Genomic DNA, 13496 nt, shown 5'->3' with positions numbered 1-13496 from the left:
CCAGGACATCGCATGACACTGACCTCTGGCACTGCCCCAGGCACGTCACCTGGTTCTGCCCGAGCAGCGCCAGGGCTGTGTCAAAGAGAAGTGCTGGGGGTCAGTTCCCAGGCAGTGCCAGGGGTCAGTGCCCAGACAGTGCCAGTGCCCAGTGCCCAAGCTGTGCCAGGGGTCAGTGCTCAGGGAGTGCCAGTGCCCAGTGCCCAGGCTGTGCCAGGGGTCAGTGCCCAGACAGTGCCAGTGCCCAGTGCCCAAGCTGTGCCAGGGGTCAGTGCTCAGGGAGTGCCAGTGCCCAGTGCCCAGGCTGTGCCAGGGATCAGTGCCCAGACAGTGCCAGTGGTCAGTGCCCAGGCTGTGCCAGAGATCAGTGCCTAGGCAGTGCCAGTGGTCAGTGCCCAGGCTGTGCCAGGGGTCAGTGCTCAGGGAGTGCCAGTGCCCAGTGCCCAGCCTGTTCCAGGGTCAGTTCCAGGGTCCTTCCCAGACAATAGCTTCTACCCTGGAGGTTGTACTCACCTGTCCATCCCAGGTGCCTCGTGCATGTCGTGGGGAACCTGTCAGAATTCATGTTGATGTGTCCTCATGCCAACATGAATGGTCAGTTCAACATAGAGGGATTATCAGGCATAAAAACCTGATCTGCTTTTTAAAGCAGGGCAGCACGGTAGCATGGTGGTTAGCATAAATGCTTCACAGCTCCAGGGTCCCAGGTTCGGTTCCCGGCTGGGTCACTGTCTGTGCGGAGTCTGCACGTCCTCCCCGTGTGTGCGTGGGTTTCCTCCGGGTGCTCCGGTTTCCTCCCACAGTCCAAAGATGTGCGGGTTAGGTGGATTGGCCATGCTAAATTGCCCGTAGTGTCCTAAAAAAGTAAGGTTTGGGGGGGGGGGGGGTTGTTGGGTTACGGGTCTAGGGTGGATACGTGGGTTTGAGTAGGGTGATCATTGCTCGGCACAACATCGAGGGCCGAAGGGCCTGTTCTGTGCTGTACTGTTCTGTAAAACATGCTAATCTGCCTGTTCACTCCTGGGAGAGGGACACTCCCCCCATTAATTACCAAAGGTTGATGAGGAACTTGACCACATGTTACATGAGAGTGTTATTTCCTTGGTCACACAGGCAACCCACTGGTGTTCTTCTTAAAATAAATTTAGAGTACCCAATTCTTTTTTTTTAAATTAAAGGGCAATTTAGTGTGGCCAATTCATCTGTCCTGCACATCTTTTTGGGTTGTGGGGGCGATGCCCACGCAGACACGAGGAGAATGTGCAAACTCCACATGGAAAGTGACCCGGAGCTGGGATCGAACCCAGGTCCCCGGCGCCATAATGCAGTAGTGCTAACCACTGCACCACAATCCGCCCCTAACCCACCGGTGTTCTGGTCTAGTTATCATCCCCAAACCATTTTTAAAATAAATGTTAAATTTAAGGGGAAATTTAGCATGGCCAATCCACCTACCCTGCACATCTTTGGGTAGAGGGGTGAGACCCATGCAGACACAGGGAGAATGGGCAAACGCCACACGGAATCATCGGCAAGCCTAATGGCTGCCTCCTGCTTTGCGTGAATCTTAGTTAGCCTAATAAATCAGTGCTGCGGGAAGTCCACCTGACTCCGTGGTTCAACGACAGCATACCAAGATCACCGATAAAATCCTTTTTACCAAGCTCGATATGAATAGTGACTTTCGACAAATACCCTGTGACAAGGAATCTAGGCTCCGAGGACCTTCCTCATGCAGTTCGGTTGATTTTGCTTCAACCACCTCACTTTTTGAATTTTGTCCACCCCTGGGATATTTCAACAATCTGTGTCAACAATCCTCAATGGAAAACATGGAGGCAATCTGATGCTTGGGTGACATCCTCATCTACAATTCTACAAGAGCCATACACGACCATCAGATATGAGGTTCCCAATGTGGTCCAGGAAGCAGGCCTCATGCTGAATGACACATTTGGGTTTGCCAGAACCAATATGAAATTCCTCGGACGCACCATCCAATGGCATTGTATTAGAAGCAGTTCATAGAAGATTCACTCAGCTAATGTCTGGGTCGAGGAGTTATCTTATAAGGAAAGGGTGGATAATCTGGGCCTGTATCCATTGGAACCTATAAGATTGAGAGATGATCTGATTGAAACCTATAAGATTCTGAGGGGTCTTGACAGAGTGGATGCTGAGAGAATGTTTCACCCGTGGGAGAGGCTAGAACTAGATGATGCCGTTTAAAAAAATAAGGGGTATCCCATTTAAAATGGCAATGGAAAAGAGACTTTCTCGCTCTGAAGGCTTTGAGCCGTTGAAACTCTCTTCCCCAGAGAGCAGTGGAGACAGGGTCAATGGATACTTTAAAGGCAGATTCTTTACTACGATCTTATTGAATGGCCAAGCAGGTTTGATGGGCCAAATGGCCAGCTCCTGCTCCTCTGTTTGTGGGTACGTGCTTTTTGTACTGACACCAATTCTCAGGAAATAAAGGCCATCACTGACTTTCCCCAACCAGCGTGCATCATCGATATTGAGCATTTCCCGGGCATGCACATTTGCACACTTCAGCACTCGTAAACACAGAAGCAGGAACGCTGGTGTCATGATATGCAGACATGCACATAATGAGATACAGACAGACAGCTAATGATCACAGCGAACAGGGCAACCCCTCTGTCTATCGGCATGTCACCGGCTCAACTCCTGATGAACAGGGACCTTTGGACGGCTCTTCCAGCCATACACTTGCCTGATCTGGATCACGTCCCGGTGCTGCAGAAGGTGCAGAAGCTCCGAGACCAGCAAAAGCAGGGCGATGACGCTCATGCCACCGATTTGCCTGTGCTATCCCCGGCGGATGCCGTTCGGATCAAGCTACCTGATGGAGGCTGGTCAGCTCCAGCTGTTGTTGTTCGACAGGCTGCTCCTCGATAGTATGTTGTGCGTATGGCTGATGGCTCTGTTGTGCGGCGAAACATGCGGGCAGTGCGCACAGTTGCCCGCTCACAACCACATTCTTCGTTGTTTCCATCTGTTATTGTGCCACCTCCTAATACCCCGAACCACGAGGCCACCAGTCCGGCTTCAATCCCGCTTACCAAGGCCCCGTCGTCCCCACCACCACCTATCCGGCGGTCGACCAGGATCAGACGCAGGCCCCAGAGACTGGACTTATGAACATTTGTTTTGTTTGCTATGTTCTGTTTTCACGTATTAGACACCAGTTTTCACATGTACATATGTTCCCATCTGCCATTGTATGTAAATAAGTTCATTTTTCGGCCTACACATGTAAATACTTTCACATATGCCACAGAAAAACATTTCAAAAGGGGAGATGTCATGATATGCAGACATGCACATAATGAGATACAGACAGGCAGCTAATGAACACAGAGAACAGGACATAACCAAACACTTGGGGGGGGGAGGGGTTTCCCACTATAAAAGGCACGAGGCACTCACAGTCCGCCTTTTTCCACTGGGGACATCTACAGAGTGAGTTGCACTGTGGACTTGTGAAGCAGATAGATGCCACCAACACTGAAGAAGGTTCAACACTATTTTATTAACTCTTATAAAATAATAGACATACTATAACTGTGGGTTTAAACGATGCTAGTTTAACTAGAGACCTGTGCCTGTCCGAACCAGTTGAATCTCTCAGCATGTGGTGAGAGTCTGTACTGTACTTAATGAGCTCTTGTGCTTCTGAGAGGCAGGATCCAGAATGAGCTGGAAAAGTGATGCCCTCTGCCTTTATAGTGCGTGTGTTCTAACTGGTGATCGACTGCGGTGTTTATGCATGTTGATTGGTCCTAGTGTATGTCCATCAGTATGTGTCTGCACCATGATATACTGATGTATATTATGACATGAGTCAGGTGAAGATATCACATAACATCTACAGCACGTGGCTAAGAGCCAGTCTGGTTCAGTCAGACAGAGTAATCACACTTAGGTTAGCAGAGAGTCGAACTCACAGAGAACTGATCTAACTGTGTGACAGGTTCAATAAATCAAATTGAACTAACTTCAAGGTCTGGAGTATATTTCAGTTATAGCTGCATCCAGTTGCAGCCCGTGTTATCTCAGTGTGCTTAACACGACACCTGGCTGACCTCTTCCCCATGTCCAACCCAAGGCACTGAAGGCGATTGTAACAATCCGTGCTTGCTGATGAAATGAGCTAATTTGGTACAAAGCAGAGGTTAAATTTAGCAGCATCCTTGCCTGCTGCTGTTCTTTCTTGAAACTGCTTGCTGAATCATTAGATATTCTTTCTTGCAAGTGGAATTGGAAAGTATTATTTCAGGCACAGAATATTCATGATTAAAAATTGCCAAGGCTGTTACACCATGCAATGAAGGAAATATATGAAGCGAATAAATAAAAAAAATCAACTGAAAGTTTTACGATGGATATTGAATGGGGCACATGAAAGATTCTTTGTCTGGATCAGGGAGGTTGCAGACGATTAAACTCAAGCTCCTCAGACTTTGCTCCACAGAACTGCAATAAGAGGATTGTGATATCTGTAAATTAATTGTTTGTGGAGAATTAGCACTTACTGAGGTGTATTTGTGTTTGGTCACAGGGACATAAAATGAATTGAATCTTGAACCCAAAATGACTCAAGTGCGTGATTTCCAAATGGCTTGCAAATGCTCAGCATGCGGCAGGTTTGCTCAAACAGGAGGTCCTCATATATTGGACCCTGTGACAGGGACTTATGGACAGGGTTCAGCACAGCTCAACATTTCAAAGCTCTTCGGTAGGGGTCTTGGGTACCAAGGAGGAACTGAGCTCAGAGAGTTAGGTGTGGTACAAGATCTTTGAGGGAACTCTTGGAGTTCAGGTCAGGTTGGAGTCAAAGTGGAGGAGAGTTGAGAAGGATATTTCAAAATTCCAGAGCTGTGATGGCTGGAGGTACAGTTCCAGGTGATGGGGTAAAGGGAAGGGATACACAGACTTCAAATAACAGAGGAGTTTGCATCAGGACAGGGGCGATAGTTCATCCAAGCTTAGTTTCATTCCATTAGAGGAGCCATAATGCACCAATGATTCAAGTTGTTTGAAGGTTTCACAGAGATTTTAATGGACAAATTATTAATTGATTCGAACTTGTCAGCACCAACTCCATTTGTTCAATATACCTCCACATCTTGACCTTTCGTACATTTCAATTAATAAGGGATGCAGTGATATTATGAAGCAGTATTTCACATGTTGCAGTGAATAAGTAGATTACAACTTTATTATTAGTATTAAGTTATTTTGCTACAGTTGGAGTATCTGTGTCTTTGCCTGAATCTTTGCCAGAACAGATACCACAACAAATTGGAGTGAGACTCCTGGCAGCAACACTCAGAGTCAGCTTGCTTCTTAATATCCATTTCCTCTCTGTATTTCCTTCCTGTGCCTTCACCTGCCTATCTGTCTATTAGAGTGCATGGGGTTGGAGGGGGTGTGGAGCAAGGGCAGGGGGAAATCAAGCTTACGTGTGAAGGGAAGCTCAGACTGCTTCAGACCCAATTCAAAGGTACACATCTCATAAAGTTTTTTTAAAGCATTTTTATTAAGGTTTTGCAGAATTTTTCATAATAAAATAGTAGTAACAATAATATTAAAATAAATAGAGTGAACATTAACATAGTGAAAAAAGAGAATATACAATAACAATTAAATAGACATTACCCCACGCGACTCAGTCTTCCCTCACCATTCTAATGAAGCACTCACCCCCCCTCCCCTCCGAATTGCTGCTGCTGCTGACATTTTAATTTCCCCCGAGAAAGTCGACGAAAGGCTGCCGCCTCCGAGAGAACCCTAGCGTAGACCACTTAAGGCAAACTTTATTTTCTCGAGGCTGAGAAACCTAGCCATGTCGGTAACCCAGGTCTCTACACTCGGGGGCTTCGAGTCCCTCCACATTAATAAAATCCATCTCCGGGCTACAAGGGAGGCAAAGGCCAAGACGTCGGCCTCTTTCGCCCCCTGAACCCCCGGGTCTTCTGACACTCCAAAGATCGCTATCTCTGGACTCGGCACCACCCGTGTGTTAAGCACCTTGGACATTGCCCTCGGGAACCCTTGCCAGAACTCTCTAAGCTCCGGGCATGCCCGAAAACATGTGGGCATGGTTTGCAGGGCTGCCCTTGCACCTCATACAAATGTCTTCTACCCCATGACATCTCAGAAAGTTAACATGCTCAAACTGCGTTCCAAAGTATGTCACAGAATCATACAGTGCAGAAGGGGCCCTTCAGCCCATCAAGCCTGCAGCAACAGAAAACTATTCTAAATCTGGACTAAATCCCACATCCCAGCACTTGGCCCATAGCCTTGGATGATCTTTATTGTAGGTGTGAGCACATTTGTGGTTAATCTCTGTGCAAAATAAGTGCCCACACCCAGGGACATAGCCAAGGTCCGTTGAGGCATTCATGTACAGAATTAAGAGAAGAGACCCAGGTTAATAAAACCATTGATTAAAAAGTAAAGCACTGGGGGTTCATTTCCAGGTGAAAAGTGGAGTCATGTTGTAAAAATTGCTTAAAACCCTGGTTAGACAACACTTGATGTCTAGTGTACAATCTTCGCCCTCATCATTAATAAAAGGATGAACAGGCTCTTGGAACGCTGCAATAATTATTTCATAGAAATCTCATAGAATTTCCAGTGCAGAAGGAGGCCATTCAGCCCATTGAGTCTGCACTGACCCTCTGAAACGGCACCTGATTGAGGCCCACTCCCTCCCCTATCCCCATAACCCCACCTACCGCACATCTTTGGACACTAAGGGGCAATTTAGCATGGCCAATCCACCTAATCTGCACATCTGTGGATTTTGGATTTGTTAAGGATAGCAAGGGATTTCAACAATAATAATCTTTATTAATGTCACAAGTAAGCTTACATTAACTCTGCAATGAAGTTACTGTGAAAATCCCCCAGTCGCTACATTCCGGCGCCTGTTCGGGTACACAGAGGGAGAATTCAGAATGTCCAATTCACCTAACAGCACGTCTTTCGGGACTTGTGGGAGAAACCGGAGCACCCGGAGGAAACCCACGCAGACACGGGAAGAACATGCAGGCTCTGCACAGACAGTCACCCAAGCTGGGAATTGAACCCAGGTCCCTGGCGCTGTGAAGCAATTGTGCTAACCACTGTGCTACCACGCTGCCCATTTACAAGAATGAGAACAGAACTTAGAGGCTATGCCAACCAGGGAAGAGGGAAGATACTGGGGTTCTTTTTTCAAGAAAAGAAAAGACAGAGAGTCACCATTTGAGACCCTTAAGGTTGCGAAAGAGTTTGCCATCGTTGATATTGAACAAATGTTTCCACTTGCAGGTGAAACTGGAACTGGGGAGAAATCTTCCTGGATCATAACCTCTGAACTCTCGGGGATTGTATTTGGATGGTACCCCTAAGATGGGCTGGGGACCACTCCCACCTCACCCCCCACAAACCACCTCACCCCCCCCCCACCCCCACACAGTGTCCCAGGTATGGGGCGGCATTCTCCCCTACCCGGCGGGACGGAAGGTCCCAGAGTAGGGGAGTGGCGCCAACCACTCAGGGGTCGGGCCTCCCCAAAGGTGGGGAATTCTCCCCACCTTTGGGGGCCAGCCCCGCGCCGGAGCGGTTAGCACCAGAAGACTGGCGCAAAAAACCGGCGCCCCCGGCAGCGGGGCTGGCCGAAAGGCCTTCGCCGGTCGGCGCATGCAGCGGGAGCTGGCCGCTGACGTCAATGCCGGCGCATGCGCGATGTGGGGGTTCTCTTCCGCTTCCGCCATGGCGGAGGCCGTGGCGGACGCGGAGGAAAATAGTGCAGCCAGGGCACTGGCCCGGAGTCTGAGCGGGGGGCCTCGATCGCGGGCCAGGCCACGGTGGGGGCACCCCCCGGGGTTCGATCGCCCCCCACCCCCCCAGGACCCCAGGGCCCGCTCGCGCCGCTGATCCTGCCGTTCCAGAGGTGGTTTAAACCTCGGCAGCGGGAGAGGCCTCCCAGCGGCGGGACTTCGGCCCATGCGGGCCGGAGAATCACCGCAGGGGCCTCTCCGATCGGAGTGGCGAGATTTCTGCCCCCGCCACTTCCCGGGTGGCGGAGAATCTCTGCCACGGCGGGGGCGGGATTTTCGGCGGCCCCAGGTGATTCTCCGACCCTGCTGGGGGTCGGAGAATTTCGCCCCTAGGTTTGCATGGCAATTGCCTGGGAAATGTAAACTTCCTCTGGGTGATTACCCTGCCCTGGGATACATCCGAAAATGTGACTTAAATCTCAAACTCCGACTGTGTTACATCATTTGCTACCCAGAAAAAGTGAGAATATTTCAAACCAATTCTCGCTCCTGTGTAACTATTGTACACATTGACACTAACACATGGGCATCCCCTAATTCCCCAGGTGACTCCATTCCATCCATCTCCATTGCACCCCATGGGCTACCCACACACACCCCCTCCCTCAGCAAGACTCCCAAAGGCCAGAGCACCCGACCAGGGCTGACCAAAAACTATCCTCCCCCAACACCACACCGTCCCGACTCAACACCCCCATCCCCGGACCAAGGTACGACCTGATCCAACACCACCCCTCAGTGCCCAACCCAGCTGCCGAACTGACGTGAAACCCCTACTAGTGAAGGCTCAATGATCTGATCGAACGGATCCTGCTCAATGCCCGACCTGACCCAGCCCGACACCCGACACACCCACATTTCTACCCGCTTACTTTATGTACTTACCTTCTCCCTGGCTTGTCAAGGACCGTTAAACCGGGATCGACCTTTAAACGTACCTGGTTTATGGCAGCTAATTATTTTTCTTTATTTGTTCATGGGATGTGTGCGTCGCTGGCTGGGCCAGCATTCATTGGCCATCCCTGAGGGCATTTGAAAGTCAACCACATTGCTGTGGGACTGGAGTCACATGTAGGTCAGACCAGGTAAGGATGACAGATTTCCTTCCCTGAAGGACATTAGTTGAACCCAGGTCCCCAGAACATGACCCTGGATTTCTGGATTACTAATCCAGCGACAACATCACTGCATCATCGCCTCCCCACTGCTGTAAGAAGGAGGGAATGGCCTCCTTGTATCTGACAGAGCTGCCCTTGATGATAGACCCTGAGGCGGTGCGTGGGGGCGGGTGTTGGGGGGGGGCTGGCGTGCTGCAGCGCCCAGCCCTTATCCAGTCTGAGCCGGAAGCTCGGGCAAGAGTGGATTGTTTGTAAATCAAGTTAAGAATCTTCGAGCGGGCTGGAAATCTGACTCAATGGCCACTCTATCTATTCAGGCCCATAATATATTTATGAACAAGTACATTTGTCTCTTTATCCAGAGATCGATGTGAATGTTGAACTCGATACCATGGGGAGTAGTTGCGGCGAATGCCATTGATACATTTAAGGGAAAGTGAGTTAACCATACGAGGGAGAAAGTGATAGAAGGGTCTGTAGGGAGCGCTGGATGAAGTAGTGTGGGTGGAGGCACATTCCGGTCCTAATCATTGGTATTGATCAGTTGTGTCGAAAACTTCTGTGCTGTAAATGTGGATAGTGCCATTTTGAATAAGTATCCACCTTTCATTCCCTTTGCTCTTTATGTTTCTATTCTCCCTTTCTGTTTTTCCAGTTCTCTAGCTCAACATCTCACAGTGAAGCTTTGAGCAATCAGACCATTTTATTGTGGGAATGTCTCCACCATTGCAAGTTTGGAGACAATAGACGGGATTCTCCGACCCTAAGCGCGGAATTGTGCCCGGCGTGGGGGAGGGGAATAGCTGTTCACGCCAGAAATCCGGCGCGACACGCTTCCGCGGACCCGCCAGGCACACCCATGTAGGCGACGCGCCGCCGGTGGGCCGTTGAAAGAGGCCCCCACGGCGATTTTCCACGGACGGCGGATCGCGTGCCCACCATGTCCTGCCAGTGTGGTTCACATGTGGTCCCACTCGGCGGGACCTCGGCGTTCTGGCCGCGGGGGCTGTCCTGGTGGGGGGTGCGGGGGCCGCGATCGGGGGCTACCGATCGGCGTGCGCGCTCATTCCGGCGGGGCCTATGTTCCTCCGCGACGGGGCCCTGCGCGGCTCCGCTATGTTGCGCAGACGCTGGCGCGAAGACAGCCGCCGCGAGCATGCACGGACCCGCGGCCGGCCGCCTTACGCATGCGCGGCCACGTGGGCGTAACTGCAGGGCCCCGCCGGCAGTCAGAGCTGCGGGACACATGGTGGGAACCTGCTTGCCCCCTTGAAAATGGAGAATCATCCGGAACCTTCGAGGAAAAAGTCCGGAGTGATTCTCGCCCGTTTTACGGCGGGCATGGGGAGAATCTCACCCAATGATTTATATCCAAGTGTCTTTGGAGTGCATTAATTCCATTAGTTAATGTTGAAAGTAGCCCTTCTCCCACCTCACATCCGAGGCTGGGAGTCAAGCACAATAACAATTCTGTTTTTTGCTCAGAGACTTCAATGGTCATAAAAAAAAGTGACAGTTCAGCATGTTTATATCCATTTGCAACAGGAAACTGGAAATAATAAGAATGGATTGAATCTTGTGCCTTTCATATCCTGGAGAAAATTGGTTCTTCATTTACTTTTCACACAACTGTGTTTATCTGCCATGAAAATTCACTTCAAATAAATTATTTAAATATTGACGCTTTTTTTAATGAAAGTTAAACAACAAGATAGATAACACTTCAATTGTTTTATAAATGGATTTTAAGGCTCCATTTTTATTTTGGTATTGGTACCAATTACCATTACATTGAGAGGCAAGAAAGTAAAATTCACAATATCTGCAAAGGGAGGTGAAAAACATTTCAATTCCATTCTTTGATGATTCAGATGATTGCCAATGGAAATGCGAGGTAATATCAGAGTTTATCCAGTATTCCGCTATCCTAGAGGCAATCGGATATCTCATCAAACTCAACAAAATGGCCCAACTTACATTTCAGCAGTGACAGTGGAAGGAGCTGTGGTTTAAAACATGCGCCGATTTCCTTATGAAATTGATGAGCAGGAACAGACCTGCTGCCCCACCAGCCTGCCTTCTACACTGTGAATGGAACATCGGGATGGGATGGATCATGGCTAACCCTCCCTGGCTGCCCCAAGCTATTGGGCGCGACCTACTTGAATGGGACAGAGTCCCGTAGCGCGACGTTAGCCGGATGTTTCCCGGAGCTCGGAGCACCCAGAAACACCCCGCCATCTAACCCCCATTCGGGTAGATGGGGGGCCTCAGCGGGGAACAAGGCCGCACTTAGCCCTGTTTTATGGAGCTCTGCTCAGATGATTTAACATGTTTGCTGCCTCTCTGTGGTGGTTTATCAGTTGGTTCTCTCCTTGCTGTTCACTAATTTTTCTCACATTTCCAACTGTATTACAACACAAAATAAAGTTATTGCAAATGTTTTCCCGTTATTATCATCACTTTCCTGCACGGAACGTGGATTTCAGATCCTTCTGGAATTTGGGAATTTGGATAAAGGGTCCGATATTCGTACTTGGAAAAAGTACTCAATTGACTCGACCGAACCTCCGGTTCGCTGGGGTGAAAGCTATTTTATAAATGTTCATTCTTTTTTTCTTTCATTTCATCACAAAACATGCAATTGCAATCACATAGAATTAGTCTGCACCACACAAACTGCTCATTTGGTCCACACTGGTAGTTATTCTCCTCACAAACACCCGACACCTGATCAGCAATACATGGAATGTACTCCATAGTGTGCCCCACACAAGTCCTGCTTTTCACTGGCATTTAAGACTATCAGTAGTCAAACTGCGACAGACCTACAAAATAAGAGCAGAGGAGGAGGCCATTTGCCCCTTCGAGCCTGCTCCACCGCTTAACGGTGGGCAGCACGGTAGCATTGTGGATAGCACAATGGCTTCACAGCTCCAGGGTCCCAGGTTCGATTCTGGCTTGGGTCACTGTCTGTGCGGAGTCTGCACGTTCTCCCCGTGTCTGCGTGGGTTTCCTCCGGGTGCTCCGGTTTCCTCCCACAGTCCAAAGATGTGCAGGTTTGGTGGATTGTCCAAAATTGCCCTTAGTGTTGGGTGGGGTTACTGGGTTATTGGGATAGGGTGGATGTGTTGACCTTGGGTAGGGTGCTCTTTCCAAGAGCCGGTGCAGACTCGATGGGCCGAATGGCCTCCTTCTGCACTGTAAATTCTATGATCTATGATCTATTAACAAGATGATGGTTGATCTGTTATTCAGTCACCTCGCTTCCACTTAATTCTACGGCGAAGAGTTCCAAAGTTGAGCACCATTTTGACAGGAAACATTTCCCTTCATCTCCGGCCTCGAAGGGCTACCTTTCCATCCAAAAGTGAAAGTTCAAATCATGAACATCTGAGCCGAAGGCAAGACTGCCACCCCTGTGACAAAATAACGCTCAGAGGAAACAGATAGAGCTGGAGGTTGTCGCCAGTTGGCTGATATTTGGAGCAGAAAATAGGCTGATCGGACTACATGAATCGTAGAATCATAGAATGTACAGTGCAGAAGGAGGCCATTCATTGAGTCTGCACCGGCCCGTGGAAAAGGGTAGATGTTTCAGGGTAAGAGGCCTTAAAGAAGAAGGTCATCACTCAGATGATGTCCCTGATCTCATCAATGATTCAAGTCGTCTCTTGCATACTCAAGTCCACAAAATCACAAACCCAAGTTTGGAACATGGAAATTAAAGAACGGGAGTCGGATATTTAGCCTGATGAGCTAATCCCAACATTCAGTTCGATTATGGCTGATCTGCATTTTAATTCCATCAACGTTTCTTCATTCTGTAACCCTCAATGACAAAAACAGTGGCCGGGATTCTCCGACCCGGAGGCTGGATTCTCCGACCCGGCGCCGGGATTCTCCGACCCGGCGGCTGGATTCTCCGACCCGGCGTGGCGGCGATCCCGTGGGCGCCGCTACATCGGTGAGGGGCCGTTGACAGTGCCCCCCCCCCCCCCGGCGATTCTCCTGGCTCCGATGGGCCGAGTGGCCGACGAGTTTGGCCGAGTTCCGCGGCGTGGATTACTCACCACCCACACGGCAGAATCTGGAAGGTGAGTGCGCGGGTGCCGTCCTGGAGGGGCGCAGGGGGATCTGACCCCGGGGGGGGGGCAAAGTGGCCTGGCCCACGATCAGTGCCTTCTGATCGGCGGGCTGGCTGGTTCAGTGGGGGCCTACTTTACTCCGTCCCTGGCTCCGCCACATTGCCTGGGGCTGGCACAGAGAAGGGAACCCCGCGCATGCGCGGAAATACACGGGCCGCTCCGGGCCGGCTGGAGCTGCGGGGACGACTCCTGCAGCAAACTCGCCCTGGAGAAAGGTGAGAATTCCACACTTTCGGGGGCTGTTGATGCCGGAGTTGTTGGCGCCAGTTTTCACGCTGGCGTGGGGACATAGCCCCCTTATTACAGAATCACGGCCAATAAATCTCTGATTTGAATTGTTTAATTGACCCCGAACCTCAACTGCATTTTTG

The sequence above is a fragment of the Scyliorhinus canicula genome, chromosome 4 (assembly GCF_902713615.1).
Source record: "Scyliorhinus canicula chromosome 4, sScyCan1.1, whole genome shotgun sequence".
NCBI classification, from domain to species: domain Eukaryota; kingdom Metazoa; phylum Chordata; class Chondrichthyes; order Carcharhiniformes; family Scyliorhinidae; genus Scyliorhinus; species Scyliorhinus canicula.
The sequence above is the reverse complement of the archived record's forward strand: the minus strand, read 5'-3'. Positions refer to the sequence as shown.